At 30.2% G+C, this 23,712-nt stretch overlaps 1 protein-coding gene and 1 long non-coding RNA gene across 2 annotated transcripts in view; one reads left to right on the plus strand and one right to left on the minus strand.

The window, feature by feature from the left end:
* LOC113555125 overlaps positions 1-22,138 on the minus strand; it is a 31,415-nt gene extending 9,277 nt beyond the window's left edge. Inside the window, exon 1 of the long non-coding RNA XR_003405330.1 lies at positions 22,014-22,138. This is a non-coding gene — a long non-coding RNA (uncharacterized LOC113555125). The remainder of the gene's footprint in view (positions 1-22,013) is intronic.
* The window catches only part of LOC113555124 (autophagy-related protein 16-1), a 155,250-nt gene that overhangs the window by 90,647 nt on the left and 40,891 nt on the right, over positions 1-23,712 (plus strand). The window lies entirely within an intron of this gene.

Raw genomic sequence — 23,712 nt, forward strand, 5'->3', positions numbered from 1 at the left:
TCTGGACGAATGATAATGCATAAACGTGCGTTTTATATTTTAATGCGGTCAATAATAATAATATAATTATTTCTTTACAAAAAAAAAAAAAAAAACAAAACAAAACGAGTATCTATCCCGATTTACGTCATGTAATGAGATCGCCTACAGAGCTGCATGTCAGTTCGATTTAATTATATTTTAGAACATGCATACGCTTAATAGGTAATAGACAATATAATATTTTGTTTTTTCAATAATATAATAATATTGCACTTGGTCTAAATTGTTCAAATAACGTTTAAACACTAAGCGTGGTCAATATGCATAAAATATTTCACGTTTGCGGTGTATGAAACTACTGTGTTGAATTTTTCGGATATCACTTTGGTGATAAATTGTGAAGTGCATCGGAAAAGTGAATTAATAAATGTCCCGATACGTTTTATGGTGTTGGATAGACTAATATAGGTATGTTAGGTTAGGCTGTCTATCTAATCGAAAGCACTATTGCGTCTAATAAACGATTTCGCGGAATAGATCGGACTATCTCAGAAACACGAAAAATAATTTATAATGATCTTTCTGGAACGTTGAAAAAACCTGTATTCCGTATAGGTACTTACACAATAGCAAGGTTTTTTTCCCGATGAAAGTTTATCCTGACCGTCTAAATTACTACTTAGATATTGTGTACAGTTTAAGCGAATTTAGTTTCGCTGCAAATTACATGTGTTTGTCTTGGCCCAAATTACAGTTTTTCATAAATTCGTATTTCACATTACCAACGATTACATAGTTACACACATAGATATAACGTTTTGGTTTTGGGTCAAATTCGGTGCAAATCACTTGTTTCGAGTCGCTGTCGTAATATCAGTAGCCAGTATGTATGGTTGCGGAAAAAACAGCTTTTCACATGACGTGTACAAGTTGTCAAAATTTCACCTAACCCTCACCGTTTTTGTTTCGTGTAAGTATATGTCCATAATTGTATGTATATCATATTCATTTATAAATACGCACGGTGACTCACTGAAAATATTTACTGTCACAAATCTATACATACATTATGATGAGGCCATTTCATTTTTATCTTAGAACAGATATGTTTTATCGGTAAACAAAATTAAAAGTACTACAAAATATGATAATGATTTTGTGGCTCCGTACGATAGTATAATATTGTGATGGTGATTTTCCAAAATCGTTTTTAAAAATTATTAATCTATAAAATGCTATTAACGGGAGACTAAAACTGCACCATATACTGTAAAACCTGCCAATATATATTTGTATTTCATTTGTTACCATACGCACACTTATCTATATTTATATATACATTGGTCACAATGTACGTTGACTGTACACTGTATATCATGTAAGCGAGGAGCGGAGCTAAACAGATAAATTGGTAGAAAAAATGTGTAACACATGCGGCTTGTATATAGGTATATTATATAAGTACCTCTATATATATATATACAATATCGAGCTTAATGCCACAGGAGAGTCGCGTGAGAACGGCAGCGGTGTTCGCGAGCGATACCGATCTCATTATTAGTTTTTCTTTTTTTTGTCGATCGATCGTTAATTAAAAATTTCCCGTAACCGCGTGCGAAATAATATGCGTAAAAAACCCATAGGTACCCGTGCGATAAATATCCGTTTTTTTCTTTTTTCTTTTAGTCCGTCTTTAGACGTGCACGTGCAGTACACACTCACACACACACACACACACATTCTGAGCCGCCGCCGTTGCAAAGTCACACATTTTCACCGGGCACGCCCAAAACTATATGATCATTATATTATATATATATAGAAATAATTACTTATAATGACCTAGTCTTGTTTATTATTGTGTCTAGAAGCTTAAAGCATTTATTTTACAAAAATATTTAATGACAAATTATTGTCCATAGACTATAAGAGCAAGACAAGCTGCATGTATGTATGGTTATATATAAGTGTATATTAGTTGATGCTGATGTGAACCTCTAATAAAAATAATATTTATTTTTCGTTGTTGTCACTGTCCAATTTTTAAATTGTAATGACATTATTTTAAGTTACAACGCAATTTAATAGGTAACATAATGTATCGATTTTCGATAATGTAAATTGGTTTGAAAAACAAAGAAAAATAATTATCTAGATTCTAGGTAATAGTTTTATTTTATTTATTGTCTTTTATTCATTTTGTTTTTGTTTTTTTTTTTTTTTTTTGTTATAAGTAACGAAAATGCTGTAACGAAAATTTGAGATTATCAAAAATGTACAGCTATATGCATACGATTAAATTAGTAAATAAATTATTATTTAATATTTCTTTGTCTATATTGGACATTTTGTTGAATTTAATTAGTTTAATTGTAGCGATGAGGCCCGGACTGAAGATTATTTGTGGGTGAATAGGAGAAAGGGTTTCTTTAAATCTCTTCTTAGATACTGTGGCATTTGGTAGGACATTATCCGTTTGTTTTTCGAAAAATGTCATGTTATATTGATTATAAATACTGCCACGCCGGTTTTAATTTCACCAGCAGTCCGATTGTATTCTTCTTATTTATCGCTATAGTTATTAATAAATTATTTTTTTGTTTTCATTTTAGTAAACTGCAGGAATTAGTTGTGAAAAGAAAATTGTATTTATTATATCTATTACTTTTTTATGACTAAGCATTTCTTAACTATAGCGAAATTTCTTTGTATAGGTATAATTTTTCTAAAGGTAACTCACGTGTGTGATTAAAAAATGAATTGAATTGAATTTTTAGAAGATAAAATTGCAGATTTTAAAAGATACAACCATATTTTTATAAGTTATAGTTTATATTTGGTGAAATATGTATATGTATGTGAATACTTTGTCTAATGGAAACGGAATTGTTTCTTCAGAAATTTGTTTTTCACGTACTTCCATTTCGATTGAAAACATTCATACGATTATCATTTACCTGTTGCTTTCTCACGAATCAAATATTTTAGTCGTTTTAATCTCACGCTTGCATTTGAATGTAAACCAAATTTGGGACGCCTGTTGTACCTATTATACCTGTACCTATAATATACCACCACGCAAACTATTATAATATATATGTTTTATAATATACGATTATAGTGTATCCGGAAATATATTTATAACGCTCGTACACACACTAAACAGTCGAAAATATGTTGACCGCTCGCACATATTATAATCGCATTACAATCGTGAATGACCACGATGTGAACTATTTAGTATTATATTACCATTTACCAAGGATCGTAACGTGGTTATTACGGGCAATAAAACACTAACTAAATAATATATATATTTATATTATGTGTATATACATATTATATTGTTAGCGTTTATGACCGTATGTGTACTATGTGTGTACGCACTAGTTTATATTGTTTTATCGAAAATTGAAAATTTCCATGGGAAATAATTTGCGTAAACGAGATCATTGCAATTTACACACACTCATTATACATTATGTACGTTTTTTGTTTATTATGCGGTTTTGGTAGTGGTGGTAATATTATTATATTATAGGAATGTAATATATTTAATGTATCATCGTTTATTGTAAAAGAGCGTCTGAAAAATGTATACATACCAAAATCTATTAGGTATTTAGTACGCAATATGGTGAAATAGCTGGCTAAACGTTATTAAGTTTTCGATATAATGACTTTTGTTCTTAATAGATTTTTATTTTATTTTTATTTATAAGCTATATAAAGTATCGTATTATAATCTATAAGTAATACATAAATTTTATCTAAGAAAAAAATGAAATTAAGTACACACGATCAAAAAAGATATTCATTGATATAATTTTAAAAATAAACATAAGTTATGTATAACTAGTTATATCTAAGTAATATAAATAATATCAAAGTAAATTATTTATATAACTAAGTTCAATTACATTTATTTGTATATGGATAATAATTATATAGATTAAAATTTTTCTAGATTATTCTTGTTTTCAGCCGATATAACCCAAAGGATACATTTTATACGAAAAGGTTTGAATGATCATGTAATTTTTTATATAATTATTTTCAAAGTTTAAATGTTTTATGAAATTGGTTATTGTTTATAGTATACATTATGAAGTCAATGGGAATGATGAGTGTTTTGTAGTTTATTTATTAATTTTAATTTTATTTTTTTATATATTTATAAAATTAGTTATAATTGGAAACTAAATTTGAGTACAATGGATAAAAATAAAAATGATTACAGTACTTATAGTTGATCACACCAGCGTACATAAATCGACAGCATCCTACAATTTCAATTAGGTGATGATTATATTGCCGTGCTATTGACCGATGGTGGGCCACGACTACAGCGTGTATTAGTAGATGTGTTATCATAAAGTAAGCCTATGACGCTTCGAACGAATGACAGCACTCCAAATATATTGGAGCAGCAAAAGTGCGATGAACGCGTTGTTATAGTATAATATATGCAGGTATATACATAATCATTTATTATATTATATATTTTATTTTTGGTGTAGTGGAAGAAAAATAATACTCCAATGAAACGTTGTTGTCGCCCGATATTAATAATATTTTATTATTGAAAAAAAAAATACGATATAATATTATTATATGTATAGGTACATACACCTAAATCGATTTCGCCCATTGTGCTGTCCGTTTTGGAGACATCGCATCCGCGCACACGCCACACACAGTGCAATTTCGTACATATTATTATAACGTGCGCGCATAATACGCCGCGACATGGCGCACACTCTTCGTCTCAAGTATATGTATATATAATAATATTATTATCGTCAACGTTGCCGTCCATATTATTGTTCCGATTATTTTTATACACGCGATATTTTTTTTTTCTTTCGTTTTCTCCGTCCATTACCTTTTAATATGCGCACATGTATAATATAGATATGCCTACTGTGTCTAGCGTATATTATATATTATATATATATAAAGACGCGTGCGAATTGCTGACACCACATCGGATATCAACGCAGAAGAAGAAGAAGAAAAAGGCATTCTCGGTTTATGTCACGCGCGCGTTCCAACACGCGCGTCCTCCGCGGACGACGACTATTCGATACCTATATTTTATTGATATCTATTATGTTGGCATCCGCCACCGCTACGTACATACATGCAATAAGCGATATTCGGTTTTATCACTGTCCGTTTATTTACGGTTCATTTATTCCTTCACGTTTTACATCTTATCATTATCATCCTGCTGTACAGGTACGAATAAAAAGGGTGGTGATGGTCAAAGGTACACGAATGTACATCTGTACATACTATAGATAGATGGTTTGGCCTCTATAATTTGGAATATAAAGACGGATTGTTTATACGCAGTGAGCTTAACTCTGTATACAGTGTAGATCTATCGTGGAGTGTTTGATGAATTATCGCGTGTGGATCCGAGTATGTTCGAAAGACTTTAACGCTCGAACATACGCACTACAGTGATCCGTAACGTATACACAGAATAGATGAAAATTCAAATATACTTGCGACAATAATCATGTCACTAATTATTATTATTATTATTCAGTGAGGGTGGAAAGGTAGTTTTCCGAGTCCCGGGACTAACATCATTCGGTGGGTGGGTAGATAGGTGGCTACCGGTAAATGGTTGGAGTACTGAAGTATTATTACTATTATTACTATAGTAGCAGTGTCTGGCGGAATAGTGTTAATGAACGACTTAGATACTCATTTATGTACATTTTAAGGAAGGAGACTCATTTCTACAGGCTAGGTACTCTTTAATTTGGTGGATCGGTGGGTGCAGGATATAATTCTAACGAAACTCATTAGATAAATTTTATCTCACGCTGCTGCGTGACTATTTATTATTATTATTGTTATTTATTGGGATTATAAGCTTCAACATTTGAGATTATTATACCCTGCAAATGCACATATTGGGCTTACTGTTATGGAATTGAGGGATACATTACTTATTAATTTATTAAGTGACACCCCCGAAATGTAATGTGGTGCAGATATATATTATATAATATGTTTATATAAGCATTAAAAATAACAGCTTGCTTACAATTAAGTTAACAATATAAAATATAAGATAAGATAATACACAATGTAATAAAGATAAATTATGGTTTAATAACATATTAAAGAAATAAGGATACTTATAGCAAAATTATGTTGAAAAGTTGAAGGAGTTAAATAGTATAATATTATATTATATTATAGCTAACATTGATAATTATATTGACTTTAGGAAGTATGGACGTATAATAATACAATATATATTATTTTACAAAAATATATAGTATGTTAGACAGTTCGTTACGCATAAACCTTTACGAGTTCTAAGTAAGTCAAACTTATGCACGTGAAATTGATAAAGGCGAAAATCGATGTTTGAGATTGTCATAATTATTTATTAGTACATGATTTATGTCTACCGCACAGAATGCACAGCTCATAATATGAGTTCATTTCTAACACGTTATTATAATATAATATAATATGTGTTGTTGTACCGACACTATCGTAATTATATAATTATAATGTATCATTGTACTTATGTATAGTTATTACGAATTACGATGCAAACATTGGACGCATAATAATTCTCATTGTGTAAAACATATCATGAATTCACATGCCATGTATGTAACGAGCTCCTAAATTTCGAGCAATTATTATGTATTTAACAAATTCTTTGTACCTATATGTATATATAGTGTATACTATGATACTGTGATGTATAGTTTCCTCGTGTCTTCTACCTATGTGCTCTGTTTTATAATTTTTTTTATGTATTCTACTTATATATATTAAGTGGTCAAATGTGTTTGATAAATTCATGCGCTTAAATGTTATACGCGAGCGTGTTTTGAGTTAATATATTTGCTGTATTTATTCGTATTAGTGATGCAGCCGCCAAAACTTGTATAATATTGTTATAGCAACCTGATTATTATATTATCTCTTATTTTTAAACATATTGTACTCACAAATGCTGTACACTTCGTGCGGTACAAATGTGTGTGTATAACCTCGAGGTCAAAATAAAAATATAATATAAATATATCTATAGACGCATTCGTTTTACCTATATATATATATATATATATATAGCCTATACAAAACCGCGGATAACGCTCGGGGACTCGAATATAAGCCATCACTCGTGATGCCGCGGTCTTGACCGAGAAATTAGCAAAACTAAAAATAAAAAATAATAATAATAAAACGAAGGAAACTGCGTCCGGACAAAATATAATGTGTGATGATCAGATAAATCAACGGGCTTCGTCGTCTCGCTGGTTATTTCTCAACGTTATTTCCCGTTTATACCGGTGATTTGCATTATTGAAACGGAGATTTAACGTGCGGGCGTGCAGCGCAGTGTCTGACCATATATAATATACGAAAGCGTATATATTATAGTATATGTTATGTACCTCTACATTAAGGTGCGAGATAATGCTCTGCGACGGTACAATATATTATAATATAATGAACGATGGCGAGTTTTTAAAATTTTTCTCTTCCAAACATGTAATATACCGCACGAGGCGCGACCGAGGTATACCAATATATTATATCGGTATACGACAAACTCACGTATATAGTTATAATACATGTCGCACGGTTTAAGTAGTATCACTTGTTTTTAACCGATCGATTGGCACAGTGCGCGCAAATTGCATCGTTTATCAATATTCTGCAAATATAATAATATATCATTCGATGGTATATATAATATATTATAAATATTGTTATTTATGAAGCGTTATTTTACTAGACGCGCGACCGTCTGATAGGCGCTGTTATTGCTACGTATTAGATTTCAATGATAAATCGATCGATATTTTTCGTCGATCGTTTATCATTATAGAACGATCGATCGGCACAGTCACACATTCACACGCGCGCGGGTAACAAAAGTGTTGATCAGCCGTCAGACGGCGATGACTCGCCAAAAAATCGCGTATTATAATTATCGGATACTGTAGCAGCGCGCACGTATGCAATGATAATATTGCCGTGCGTGCCGGAGTCGTTGTGCGAATTCGTGGTCAGTTCAAAGGTCCTTTATACACAATCACCTCGCATAGGTACATCATATTATATTATCGTGCGCTCTTCATCCGATTTAAATTATAAACACTGGACACGGCCAATTATTATGCACGTCACCAGACGACGATGATTTGGCAATAAATCGACGCGTTCAATGGGTTTTCTATATTAAACAGTGGCGTCGTATATATATATATATATATATATATACGTATACATTAATTGTTACTATATTATTAAATACGTGCAGCAGGTCCATGCTAATAACAATACTGTGATTATTATTGATAATAATGGAACTCGAAGTCAAATTCTCGATCGGTTCAAATGCCAGTGTATATATATACCTATTTATAAGATTCATACACGTAATACATTATTACTATATACGTTGTATATGGACGTGAATACATATTTTCCACTGCGATCCCGGACAGTGTGGACGAATCTCGTTGATCTTTGGAACGGTTTTTTTTTATATTTTCTACGCCCGACGGCTGCCGAGCACGTGCAACACAGCTATTATAATATTATATATAATATATTGTATTATTACAATATTATCATATAATATCGTTACAGTTATCCGGTGTTTTCGTTCGGCCGCGGGAGACAGGGGATCTAGCCATATTCGGCGTTTGCGTCAAACTCGAATTGGCGAGTGAAAACTAATATAATAATATATTATGTATGCACTAAACCCTGGTTATCGATGTGCACTTCCTAAAATCGTGGCGATTGAGGCTTTCCAAATGCCGATAAACATGAAATAATACGTTATACTCGTTGGAGATTTTATATTGTATACGCACGTATATTATATATTATTATATAGTACAAGTATTTATTCGAGTATGGGAGACTTTATAATGTACTTAATTGTCGACGTCGTCGTCGTCATAAAACGCGGTCAGCCCCCCCCCCACACACACACACACACACCCGCGCGTGAGCCAGCCGTCGATTTGTCCGTTATTCGGCAAAATCGCAATCGTAGTCACGAATTGTTGGTACCTCATATAATGCAAACGGCATACCTATACATATGATGTCGCCGTAATTTTCAGGAATCGCATTAAACGACTCGTAAAAAAAAACTATTTCCAAAAACTTTACTCGTTTTGTTACTAATTAATGATGAACATTCTCACCGGGCGTATATTAAATGCGTTCTCAAAACTATATAGTAAATAATATATAAGTACTGGGTGATTCTTTTATCAAACAAAACTGGTTATTTAAAAATCTATTAAATCTATTGAATTTCGGACGATTTTGAGTTCTTAGTATTTAAAACTTGGGCGAGCGGAATAGTAAACCAACATTATGCAGGGTATACCTGTATCATTCGTCCACTCCTCTAACTTTAACTTTAAATACATATAACTTATAAGCTACTCGCCCAAATTTTGTTTTTATATATTAAAATACTCCAAAAAATATTCTGTTTCAGAATATTAAATTAAAAATGTAGTTTTATTTTGACTGAACATTTTGTATAATTTATTTTTCAAAAACGTTAAAAAATTTTTAAATAACGAGTGATTAATAAAATAATCATCCTGTATACGCGTGCGCGTGTAACCAATTATTATATTATAATATATACATATATATATATATATATATATATATATATACAATGCTGCACGTGCATTTGATATCTGTGTTATACGAACGTGTACAATAATATTTAGATGCTCGTAAAAGCGACTTTGTGTCACCATGTCCAGATATGTAAGGCTATATATATTGTATGGTCGCATGTGAATATAATAACGTAAATAGGTACATATTTTAATAAAAAATCGTTAAAAAAGACATAAAAAACGTGTCATGTATACCGCCGATACGACGACATCGAGTTTTTTTCACCGTGTTTATCACATCATGACGAGCCTCGTACTTAAATATATAATAATATAGGTACCGTATATTGTACACAGGTACACGCACTGAAGTCTAGTACGCCTCCATACTTTCATACATGTATGTATAACATATTATATATAACAATAATAATAATAGTAATAATGTGTATCGTCGAGACTCGGTCACGAAATTAGGTCTTCTACATCTCTGCCCACGATGAGACGCACATTAGACGATCGACTTTGACGGGCCGCGATCCCGAGACCGTTCTTATATCTACACACGTAACACGCGTGCACACATTTAATATATTTTTTGTGTTGCGGCCGCATGCGTCTAATATATTTGTATTATCATTATTGGCTGTCATTAATATAATAATAATAGTAATAATAACACGCGCACTTCTGTTTCGACACGCGTCACGTCGAGTATCTGCAGCGCACAGACTAGCCATGTGTGTATATATGTATAAACAAAATTCTGAAATTACTTTCAGGTTGTCGTTTGCGCGTGTGTGATGTTCAACGTCTGGTAAATTTGTCGCCGGTTATGGTATCCATGTGAAGTTCGTGATTTACGAATTTCCATTTTCGTAACGCGTACCTAATCCAATTTTCGAACGAGTACCTAATCCAATTTTCGAACGAGTATGTTTTCAGTTGAAAAAATGTTTATATCAAAGATCATAGTTCTTAAAAATGGTTTTATAAATATTTAAAGTACAAAGGATCTGACGTTTATTAATTATTATACAATGACCATTTTAATAAATAATTAATATTGATACTTAGGTATTTATAAATTATTACTAAAATGCTTAAATTAACATAATCACTATATTATATTCCCAACCCATTATTGTGTACATATTATCTTTAGTACACATAGTTCACTAAATAATTAACTGTAAAAAGAGAAAGATTTGATTTGAAAAATAAAAGGTTATTGAATCTTCACAGGGAACTTCTTTTAAAGTACAAAAAATGTTAAGAAATTAAAAATATAGTCTTTTAGTTTATAAAAAAGTTTTGAAAATGAAATTTTGAATAACTTCATTATTGAAGAAGAAAAAATTGGATCATGCTTGGTGAATCACCCTGTGTATAGATAATACATATTAAAATATACATCCTACATCATTACTGTTTTATTAAATCATTTTACGCTATTTAAATCGTTCGTTCTATAGTCATTATCATCGTAGTTTCAATTTTATATTCACCCTTGGGCTATAATTATAAAAGTATAATATATGTGAAACGAATAAATTGTCCGGTGTTTTAAACTATATGTGTATAATTTATTTATAATATATATATATATATATATATATAGGTATTTACTTTATTAGTTTTTAACAATAAAACAATATTTTTAAAAAAAAAGTTCACGCGAATAACATGAATATCGATTTATGTAAAATATAATAATGTGCAGCAGCAATGATACAGAGAAAAAAATATTATATATTTGCCGCTGACCCGTCCAGGTGTTTTAATTTCCTCGCCCACGCCACGGCCGCTACATTTTATTTGCTCCCGTATATATATTTATACATATATGCGCATAAAATACATCGGTATCGAATTATACTTGCGACGACAATATCCGTACTGTGTGTGGGGATATCGTTTTTACATACTAAAATCGTTATTATATTATATTTTATCAGTCGGTTTGCTCACATTTCTCGTTGTTACTGGACATAAACTCTTGTAGTAGGTACATAATTTATAATAATATGATTTATACACGTATAGCGAACAAAACGCGTATAGTACGTTGACGGTTTGGCTGTTTTGTACGATCGTTAATGCATTCGGATATCGTGTGTACAAAAACCCGATTCCGATGGGGCCGTGTTTAGCGAACTACCCACTGTATATTCCATTATTATTATTAAAATAATATTAATAACTCGACCGCGGGCATACGATGTTTATGATTTAATAATATAATAGTATATAATCGCGTATTATGCGTGCTGCGTGTGCAATCATCATGCAGCACGTGTCCCGCGACTACAGATTTGTGTAAATGTGCAATTCCCATAATGTATATAATTGACGCGCTGCTGCAGTCGTTTGTCGTAAAAGTGCCGAAGTGCGAATTTCCATTTTTTTACTACGAGAAAATCGTGAAAAACCATATAAGTATGTATAATTTTGGTTTTAAAAATTACCATTTGCTTATTAAACAAGTATATATTGTAGTTATATGGAATCAATTTTTTATAGAATAATTGTTATTTTTTGTTAAAAAGGTTTCAACAGTATTTCTCAGAACAATGATTATGTGACTCGGCGCTAGAACAGTTAAATAAGATAGGCGATAGCTATATCTACTAGTAGCTTAGCTATTTTATGACTTGAAAAAAGTGATACCATTAACACGGATTAAACCTCATTGATGAGTTTGATACAATATATTTAAAATATAACGTTGTTGAATCGAATTAAAATAAAAACACGTTACATTATTTTTTTAATTTCTTACACGATCTATATACAATAGAATCCGCTTGATTGGGACACATTGGGCGGTGACCTATTTGTCCTCATTATCCGTCTGTCCCGATTAACCGAATAACTAATAAACCGATACATTCGTTCTGGACTATACAATCTGTCCCTATTTAGCGGTTGTCCCCTTTATGTGGTGTCCCAAATAAGCGGATTCTACTGTATATATTTTTAGAATAATCATTATTTTAGATTTTTATTGATTTTTACAAATAGGTAACGGTGGTATTATTATGTTAATTTAGTATTTTATTTTAATAAGTCATGACGCTGTTTAATTTTGGGAATTAATTGTTTATTAGAAAGAAAATTACCAAAAAATATGTAGTATCGGTGCAGGGTTTGATATTTAAATGCTTTTCTACATCATTAGAGATTGAAACAAATTTAAACCTCTGAAAGTACTCATTCAAACTGTTTCGCCCTTTGCTTTTTTTACTACTCGCGTTTTCAATTGAAAATTCGTGATGTTTGTTAAAGATATTCTGCAGATTAATACAATTACTTATTTATAACAGTCGATGTTGTATCAGTTGCATATAAGTATACTCATATACAATTATAATCGTATAACAAGTACACCTAGCTGTACTGCATTCCTTTTCTTTTGTACATGATTGCTTACACCTGACGCCGTACCGATATTTATTAATTACGCGGTGTGTCAAAATGCTAAACATATTCGTAGATATAATTATGTATTATACTATAATATTATACACGGCGGCGCCTTGTAATAACTTTTAGTGCAGTGTGTTCGACGTGCTAACGATGCGTATTACCATTGATTATAAATAGTATTAATAACCAATGGTTTTATGTGATGTATAATATTATACCTAAACACCTAGATATATTCATAATATTATGCATTACACTTTACTGAATCGTATGGACATTGGACGAATGCATCTATGCAAATAAATTATTTTAATTGTAAAGGAATATTCAAGATTTTATTTTACAAATCATTATTACGTTACTGTGTCCCCTATTAAATGCTGTTATTATACACATTTTATGTACGCCTAACACCGTATTTATAACCGATTGCGCGGAGCCACAACCTATTACCGGACACCGGTATATTATATAGCAGAGGTATATAATTCGTTGAATTTAAATAAGACTTCGTATTTTTCCATTTATAAACAACGCGTGTATGGTTCCTCGTCGATTAATTTATGAATATGGGATGTAGCTATTCGGTTACGAGTTTGTACACTTTATTTTTTTTTACGATACATCATACTTATTATTGTATTTACTTGCGATGTTTGTGCGACTTCCGAAAGTATGTTAGTACATAATAAAACGTTATTACTATATAATAACGTAGCTACTCGACCGACGTGTTTGTTATCAGTTCCACCAACAAACGTGATTAATATGATGAAATAAAATATTTAAAAAAAACTGTCTTACTAAATTTTGTAATTATGCATGCGCCTTAATAGTATTCCGAAAACACCGTTTGTCATTTGATCGCACACATGCGATAATTGCAGACGTATATAATATATTAATAATTCAAATGTTTTTATTTTATTGCGTTTGACCTTTCAAACACGTTATATTTTATGATTTCTCTCTTATTTATAAAATAAAAAATATGTTTAAAAATAACGCATACAAAATACGGTATTAAGTCTAGTTTTGTTCGTGTTATATACGTACATTTAACCATACATGAATATTAATTGGCGTACGAAAGAGTCCGCGCCCTGTAAAATAACATGTGACTAACCATACTTCAGGTGTTATAATATATACGTTTTTACAGTCACTTACTGTATGCATATATCGTAGTATAATTTTTTTTTTAAATTTAAAGTCGTCTCTTGGATTCTAGTGCAAATTAAAATATTAATCAGATCATTGGTGTTTCCGCGTACCTAAAATATAAAATGTACACCAGTTTATTACCGCTTGTATATTATTATATAATTATCACCGCACGCATTATTTCGCATTCCTAGACGAGCCTATATAATATACACAGCAGATGATGCGATAAATATTTTTTTTTACTTCGTTTTACAGTTTATAGGCGTATTATGTATAGGTTAAGGTTATTTCTATACCTTCCCGGTGAACGACTGGAGATCGTGTATAGTTTGTGTTTATTCCGAACATGTGTTTACAATCTCCGAGCCGTCATCTCTGGCTCTTTCCCGCTATATACAAGCGTATTGGTCTTGAATACAGTAAAATCGAGGCGTCATTCGAACTCGTGTGTGTAAGACGGCTTTAATTCAATGGCAGATAAATAATAATATTTTATTTCCAGTAAGTTAACTTCGGAGCATTATAATGATATGTAAAATGTTTTTTTTTTTCGATCGATTGTAATTTGTAATGTAATTGTTCGCCTACCGGAATCGTGTTAATGGGCTTTATTTAATAAGTGTATACCTACCTACACAGTGCTCCATTTTTAAGGTTTCAATTAATTTGTTTTCCCGCACATTACTCGCCACCCGTATATGCGCAAGACGCACCCGTGGTCCGCGGGCCATATTCGATCGTCATTCGAACTTAAATTATAATATTGTGTGGTTTTCTTTTTATTATATCGATATATTATGCATATTATATACAACACGAAATTCTATTGCAGCTCCATCATATTACTTTAAAATAATAACTTATGTTTATCTAAACAATTAGTCAGATTGGCGTAGGTATTTGGACGTTTTTGTGGATATTATGAAAATAATTAGGTTTTAAATTAATTTTATAAAACGATCTTATTTAACTTTTAGTTATTAGTTTATTACTATACATGTTTAAACAGATTATGTTATGTCTATAGTAAGTAGGTACGTTATTATATTTTTCGTAACCAAAATAATATAAATGTTTTTTTTTTTTTTATTTTAATTTTTGTTAATCAGTGGATAATCGTTATATTATAATATAATATGTAATAATGTTTTAGATTTCAATCGTCTATTATAAAAAAATAAGACTTGTAGTATATGACACAACAGACAGAAATTGTGAAACAAAAAATAATAGGAGTCCGAGGGACAGCAACGGCAGTTTACACCTTGGTGTGTGAATACCCCAAAGGCTTATCCACTATAATTATATCCGATAGCCGGTCAACCTGCAGTGTATATACGGACACTAATATAATAATGTGTATTATGTGTCGCGGCAAGCGTGATAATAATATAATATATCGAAATAATGATTTGCGAATATTCAGCAGTGTAAATCCGTGACACTGACGAGGAAATTATAATATAATCATCGCAAACGAGATTATATTATGCACGGTATAGTATAGTATACAGTGCTGGGAAAAAAAATCAATATAATGTATACCTATATGCATTACACATATGCATGATATATGGGCCGATCGAATATTAAAATATAATACATATACACGGACGAAGTGTCTGTCGTTCGTATTACACACATACACACTTACATATGTATGCACTGCTGGATGAGTATTCGCATCCGTATACTTTATATTTGACACGCAGTTGTATTAATCTTCGATTTGCTCCAGTTTTGACGACACCGCGTCCTACTGCATTTACTGTACCGTTCGTATATATGTGTTTATGTGTGTGATATGTATGTATATATTAGTATATATTACGATAACCATGCAGATGCGTGTGGAAGATTTAGTATATAAATATACATTATACATACACAGGGTGGTTCATCAAGCACGCTCACTCCCATTTTTATTTTGAATAATAATAAATGTATTCAAATTCTGATTTTTTAGAAAAAATGTTAAGTATGTAACCCATAAGGACTACATTTTTGAATACTTTGATTTTATATACCATTTATGGAGCGCTTTATGATAATGCAGTTTTGTTTAAAATACTTATCATCCTTGTAAATTGATATTTATAGAATACAGATGCGCGAATATAAATCAAGATTCGAAAAAGTAAATTTTAAGTTATTTATTTTTATGCATTATAGATAGTAGGTTAAATGGTTTAGAAAACAATGTGGTGACTGTGATGATTTTAAAATTGAATGTCCTATTATAATAAATACTAGATTGAATATTAAATCTATTCTATGAAAAAAAAAAAAAAAAATTTTCAATACTATTAAAAGTAAGTGGTATCCATGATATAAATATATATTTTTATAATTTTGAAACTACTTATTAAACATTTTTAGATGCTATGAATTTATATACATTAAAAAAAAAAAAATAATAATAATAATAATACAAATAAGTCTTGTCACAATTTACAGGAACGATTAATTTGAAATACGAATGTTTTGTGTTGCCAAATTACGCGTAAGGCACGATAAAAAAATTGAAGTAATTTAAAATATGGTCCTCTAAATTCTACTCATTGTCATTGAAAACAAAAACTAAGGTGAATATATGACTGGCGAATCACCCTGTATATGATATGTATATGATATATGTTTATCACACGACACGTATTAGATCGGTGGCGTTTAACGTGCGCAGCTTCCGCTGACCCACTTTTTACGCACATATTTGTTGCTGAGCACACCGGCCCCGCGCCGGACACCCGCTGAGCTTTCGCGAGTGGTGTCCTCTTCCGTTGGCGCCGATTTGCGACGCGTGCAGTGTATAGTATACGGTGCGTATATAATAAAATAATAATATAATACTACTAGTGTATATACATGCACATATATCGTTTCTCATTGACGACGAAATAAATACACTTGATTATTATTATTATTTTTATATTATATATGTTACCTATGTAGTTTTGTCGCGCGTGTATTATTGTGTCGGCCGTGCGCAGGCGTCTGCTGCGATGTACGTCGTTATTATGTTCATTGTATGGTTACTTTTTTAGCCCTAATTAATGATAAAAAGAAGAAGACAAATAAATGAATTGAAATAAAAATCGACGTTCCCGTGACGATTTCAATTTTTATGTGATTGATATATGTACCTGAGTAGGTATATTATATGTGAGTTCACGTTAGAGACCGCGTTCGAATATTTTTACCCGTAACTCGTGGCAGTAATCTTACAGATTTTAAATTTTTCAGAAAATCGTGTTATTATTTTTCCAATGAACTTATGTCAAATATATGCTTTTACAATTACTTTTGGTGCTTAATTCTCGATAAAAAAAAAAAAATAATAATAATAAGAAGAAGAAAAAAACAACTGACGATCATTTTGACTAGTTATTTTGTATATTAATATTGTTGACTACGTTAGTGTTAAATCAATTGTAAAAATTATTTTTCCTATTTTACTATACTCTAAACATAAATATTTAATTTTAAAATATTTTCTTTAGATACGATTGATATCGTAGTCATTACTCGTGTCCTACAATTCAGTCATACCATATATACTATAAACAAATATAAAAATCATTGTTTGTATTATGGGTTAGATAAATATAGCTATTTTAATGAGAATCAAAATGGAATTGTGTATACTGACTGGATACTATAGATAACTTGCAACATTTAGTAAAAGTTTAATTGTCAGCATTTTTTTATATTTCTTTGTATAACTGTATCGTTAAGTACTACGCAAGAAAATAGTTATATCGTATAATCCCATATTATAACGAAGCGCATTCTAATAATTGATTTTTAAGTCGCTAGTACCCATGTTATAAAATAAGGTACTCCGGGACTCAATAGTAGGTTATAACCTGTGTCTGACCTTTTAGATCAGGACGCAATAGTAATATAATGCCCTGACGACTCTCTGATGCGCACTGATGTATTGTTAAACGCCGTAGTCTCATTCTCCCATAACAATAATTAACCGATTTATATTCATTTGCTAGGGTCAGCTATTATACGAGCTTGAGTCTGTGTCGTGATGCTATATATAATAATATATTATATAAGTAAGCACGAGTTCGAATTTTTTTTTCGTCCTTTTTTTTTCGCAAATACGACGTTTGCGCGCACTCTCTCACACACACATACACATATTCTTAAGCACGTTTTTACTATGTGAAAATACCTAATAACAATTTAATATACGAGCGACTCAAACGTTTTACAGCGTATGCGTCCCGTTGTATATCTGCTAATTGTTATTATACATTTGTAACAGTCTTTGGCGCGTTTCCTGCAATGGCACGTCCTATGTATATATGTATATTTACTACGATCCATGTATGCTCATTATATTATTATGTACACACTATACATTTACACGAGTAAATAACCCAGAGTGTTATTAGGTATATGTATACATAAATGAGTGCAGATTATGGTAAATCTACCCAATATAATATAAACATAACATATGTAACATATTATATATATATATATATATATATTTAATATGTACATGTCGTGTACTTATTTTTTATTTCCCTGACAAACGTCAAAGTCGGTATTCGTGTCAACGAGACTCGTTGACGTTGTTATTATACAACGTATGTGCCGATACGTACTTCAATAATATAATATATAGAGTCATTACTCTTGTTTATATTTGATTTCCGTTGACGGACTTGAGAGGCGTGCGTTTATTATTCGTTTGTATGGCATAGGTAAAAACAAATAATCATTTATTCACTATAAACTATTATATTTTTTACTGGACTACGAACAAGTACTTATTTATTTATATAATTTAAGTATTTCGATCGTTATTGTCAAACAACAAATATACGTAATAAAATAATAAAAATTCTAGCTAATAAAAATAATATAATGTCAATAAACGCGTCACATAAAATACTTGTGCTTATATATATTATATTATATTGTGTTTTCTATTTTTTTTTAACTTCGTGTTCTTTCGATTAGAAAGCTAAAAAACATTATTATACTTTTACCATATATATATATGTATAAATCCATTATAAATAACTTATTTTCTTAAATCTAAACAAGTAATATATGTACCTACACATCACGGTACGTCTGAATATTATGTTATTGTATACAAGCAAACACTCTTAAATCAGATTAGTATTTTTAAATGTTTTTATATTTTTTATAAGGGGTTACAACAATGATCCAACGACTAATAGGCTGACCCGTATTACTTATTAAATAAAAATTCTAATTTATTTTCCCTACATTTTATTAACATCTAAATACATAATTATTTTAGGAATCTACTTAAATGAAACAAACACTATTTTATTAATTTAAGTTAATTTATTTTTATAATAACATGAACTTCTTATATTATTATCTGATACTAAAAATAATTGATTTAGTTTCAAATATATTTTGTAAAAGAATGTTTTATTTCTTATTTATAAGATACCTTGTTATCGAGTATATTTAATTTATGATTTAGAATATCATTTAAATGTTTATCTTTTATTTCAAATAATAGCTTTGATAAAATATATAGAAACTATTTTAAACATTTTAAATTATATTCAAACAATGGAATTTTATATTCAACAAAATTCTTTAGAGGTATGTAACGAAATATTTTATGGAACTATAACTTTATTCAAAAATGTATCTATTTTACGAATTGATTTTGTGTTATTTTTCAACAAAAAATTTAAAACTTTTATAATGTGACATATTTATAAAGAATACTTATCAATTAGATTTATTTAAATAAATACACATTTTTATAGTCAGAATGGTATAAATTGTTATACAGGATATCAGAAAATTCTTCAAATCAAAGAATAAAAAAAGTATGTAATTTAAATATATTTTATTTTATTTTGATTTATTTATTAATATTATACACTCCTATATATTATATATTACTGTTTGCATATATTTCGTACATTAAAAATTAGTTTTTTAAATAAAAAAAAATATTATTTATCTTTAAGAAATTTTTATTTTAAAGAACCTTCAAATTCGTTAAAAAGAGTATTCACTGTATATGTATATAATATTGTATTTCTTATCACAGTAAAAAAACCTGAAGTCGACTTATCGGTTTATTAGCCGTGAGCTCACAGTCCCAGTCCCAGTTTAAAGTATTATTATATTAATATATATGAACGATTTTATAACTGCATAAAGTTTTAGTTAATTGAATAAAAACTCATATTTTGGACTTGAAATATAATACAAATAAATTGTATTTATTAATAATAAGTATTTTGAAGTTAAGATAACAGTGCTCTATACTTTTATGGCGTATCACCAGATTTCTCGAAGTTACTATTCGTTACCATTCTTCTGTTATTGTATTAATTCAATTATTAATGTTTATATAAATAATAAAAATATTCTTTAATAATGTATATTTATGAGTCATAAATTCCTAAATTATATCCTGCTTAATATTTATTTAAATTACATTAAATACAAAAAAAATAATTTAAAAATCTAAAAATTACTATTTATAGAAATACGATTTTATTTTATACCTAAATATAGACAGTTGATTCCATTCTGTATTTGTTAAAATTACAATATTATACTCTCAATGCTATTATTAATTATCATTCTAAATGGAAATAATATCATAATATGTATATTGTTCACTATACACAGTAATTTTATTTTAAATTTTATTATCGCCTATGTATTTATTTGCTTAACAGTAATAATATAACAGATTATATTATTGAAGTAGACATAATTTCGATTTTCATAATATAATTTTTTTTATAGTTTAATACTTATTCTACAACCGACTCTTGTTTTATAGCTAGAAACGGATTACATACGTACGATAGTAATAATACTATTCTATTATTTCTTGGTAATATGTTGTGAATATATATTGTTTCCGAATAAAAAGGATGCGTGTAGACGATTCGATTTTTCCCTCTTAACCTTTAGGAAATTTTGATATCACGTATACGATGATGTTCTATCATTTATGACACTACTATCTATAATATCGCGAATAATTAATAATCATAGTATTTCATTCTTCGAAACCTCACACACTCAACTATTGTTGTTTGTCAAAGTTATAAAAATGTAAATAATACAGTATAGCCATAGGGTTGTAAGCGATAATCAGTAAACATATTATATTAAAATAATTAGCATATTATATAATCTTATGTGATAAAATAATGTTTTTAATTTTAAAGTTTATAAATAGGTAGGTAAAACTAAATGACCGTCTCGTCCGATTTTTATATTATGATCATAACATACATTACGTGATCTTAAAGTCGATTTTATTTTCCACTCTAACGGGATTATTGGGTTACGGTTATTTAAGATGTGACATTGGACGTAATACTATCATTATCTTTGATATAAATACGTCTCGGCATTATTATATTGCAAAACGTCAATCAACTATAAATGTGTACATATCACGAATAACGATTTCGTTCGATATAATTTAAGAGCGTAAATTCTAGGCACATAATATTATTATGATATTACAATTTATTCATTATGCGGTCAACGAAACTTAATGAATAATACTATATATTCGTATACTCACAGTATCTGGGAAATGCCTTAGGAAAGAAAAGGTGCAATATTTCGGTTGAAGCCCTGTATACGAGTATTACGTGCACTATAAAAGTATGAAACTTTTTATTTTTGCGAATGTGTCGGATTGATTGAGTTTAATACGATTCGTATTTCTTTAATTTTATTATATTTTAAACTATACTATTTACTGTATTATTATAATATTATACTCACGAATCTAATTCATGGATTATCCACGACGCATATAAAGTCTGCAAATTAAATTGTATTCGTTAATTTGATGTAATCGCTTGTTATTGATTTCGGTATTGAAAACGACGTTCGTTCGTAATAAAACGAGCTATGCGCGGTGAACTATTATACTATATAATAATATAATATAATACGCATATAAATGATACTCATTACTCGTGCAATAAATATATATATATATATATATATGAGTACGCATATATCCGTCGCCTCGTCAATCGCAAGTGCAAAAGTTAACATTCCTATTGACGTAATACATATATTATAATAATATAATATATTGTGGTTGTATAATATTATTACGGTAATATAATAATATAATCTCGATAACAATTAATAATCATCCATAGTGATGTACAGCGCTCATCGCTATGTCACACACAGGTCTATACCGTATGAAAGCACTCGTAACCTATTTAGGTTTAATGTATGACAATTGATAACGTACCGTAATCTAATACACACACACACACACACACACAAGCACAATAAAATGCATGTTTGTCGTGTATGGCGTACATCCGTCGCGTGTCGCTTTTGAATATTTTATCCAACTAAAACAACATGGGTACCTATATATTTTAATTGGAATTATAATTATTGTTATTATATAAATGTCAAAGAGGCGCACGTGGCTCTTTGTGTGGGGTGTGGGGTGTAATACTCGAGATGTTTAATATAGTTTCGCTGGAATCACCGTGACTCGACGGTTCTATTAGGCGAACGCTTTTAACGGCGCGTAATTAAAAAGGTCTTGTGGTCGTCTCTCTCTCTCTCTCTATTTCTGTATCTTTTATCTCTCGGTGTGATAGCATATATATATATATATATTATTATAGTGAATAACACAATTACACCGGCCGCAGTATTCCGAGCACAAGCGTATACGAATGCCGTCAACGTTTGTTTTTATATTATTATTAAATTCGTGAAATCGTGAGACGAATCTATAATATCTTTACAGAATGCGTGGGCAGCGTGTTATACTTACAATAGTAATTAAGATCATTAATTTACGTGCTTGAGAAAGTGTGTACTGTTATATTGATATAGTATTGTAAACACCTAGAAAGTTTGGTTTAGTTTTAGATTCCGAGCAAACCGTTAGGCACGTGGTATTATTTTATTGGTTAATGGTTGTATAATCGATTTATTAATAATATTAACATTTTAATTAATTTCTGTTTGGGCACAAATCCTCAGAAATATCAAGTATAACCTACCTATTGCTTATACTTATAAATTTCCAAACACACGTATATTGAAGAAGTCGTTCTATGTATTTGATTCAATCAGTAAAGTTAATTTGTATACACAAAAGAAAAAACACTATGATATACTGAAAATAAATCATTTTTCAAATGGGATAGCTGATTATTGAAACGTACAATTGTAATGATACACCACTGTCCTGCGCCGGAGTGAACGAAGCGCGAAGAACTTCTGATAGCCTTGTCTTCTCTGCATCCTGTCGGGCGTCCGACCTCCTGCCGACCGTTTGAGAGTATTTCCCGCGGGTTAATATCCCATAGTGATGTAATCTGAACGCGGTCAGACATATACAGTCTCTTATGGCGGCGATCGAAGACTAGATTTCGATTTTTTTTTTTTTTGGTTGTGGGGGGGGGGTTGGTGGACGAACGTCTCTCGCGGGTGTCGG

Source organism: Rhopalosiphum maidis, chromosome 2 (assembly GCF_003676215.2).
Source record: "Rhopalosiphum maidis isolate BTI-1 chromosome 2, ASM367621v3, whole genome shotgun sequence".
Classification (NCBI taxonomy): domain Eukaryota; kingdom Metazoa; phylum Arthropoda; class Insecta; order Hemiptera; family Aphididae; genus Rhopalosiphum; species Rhopalosiphum maidis.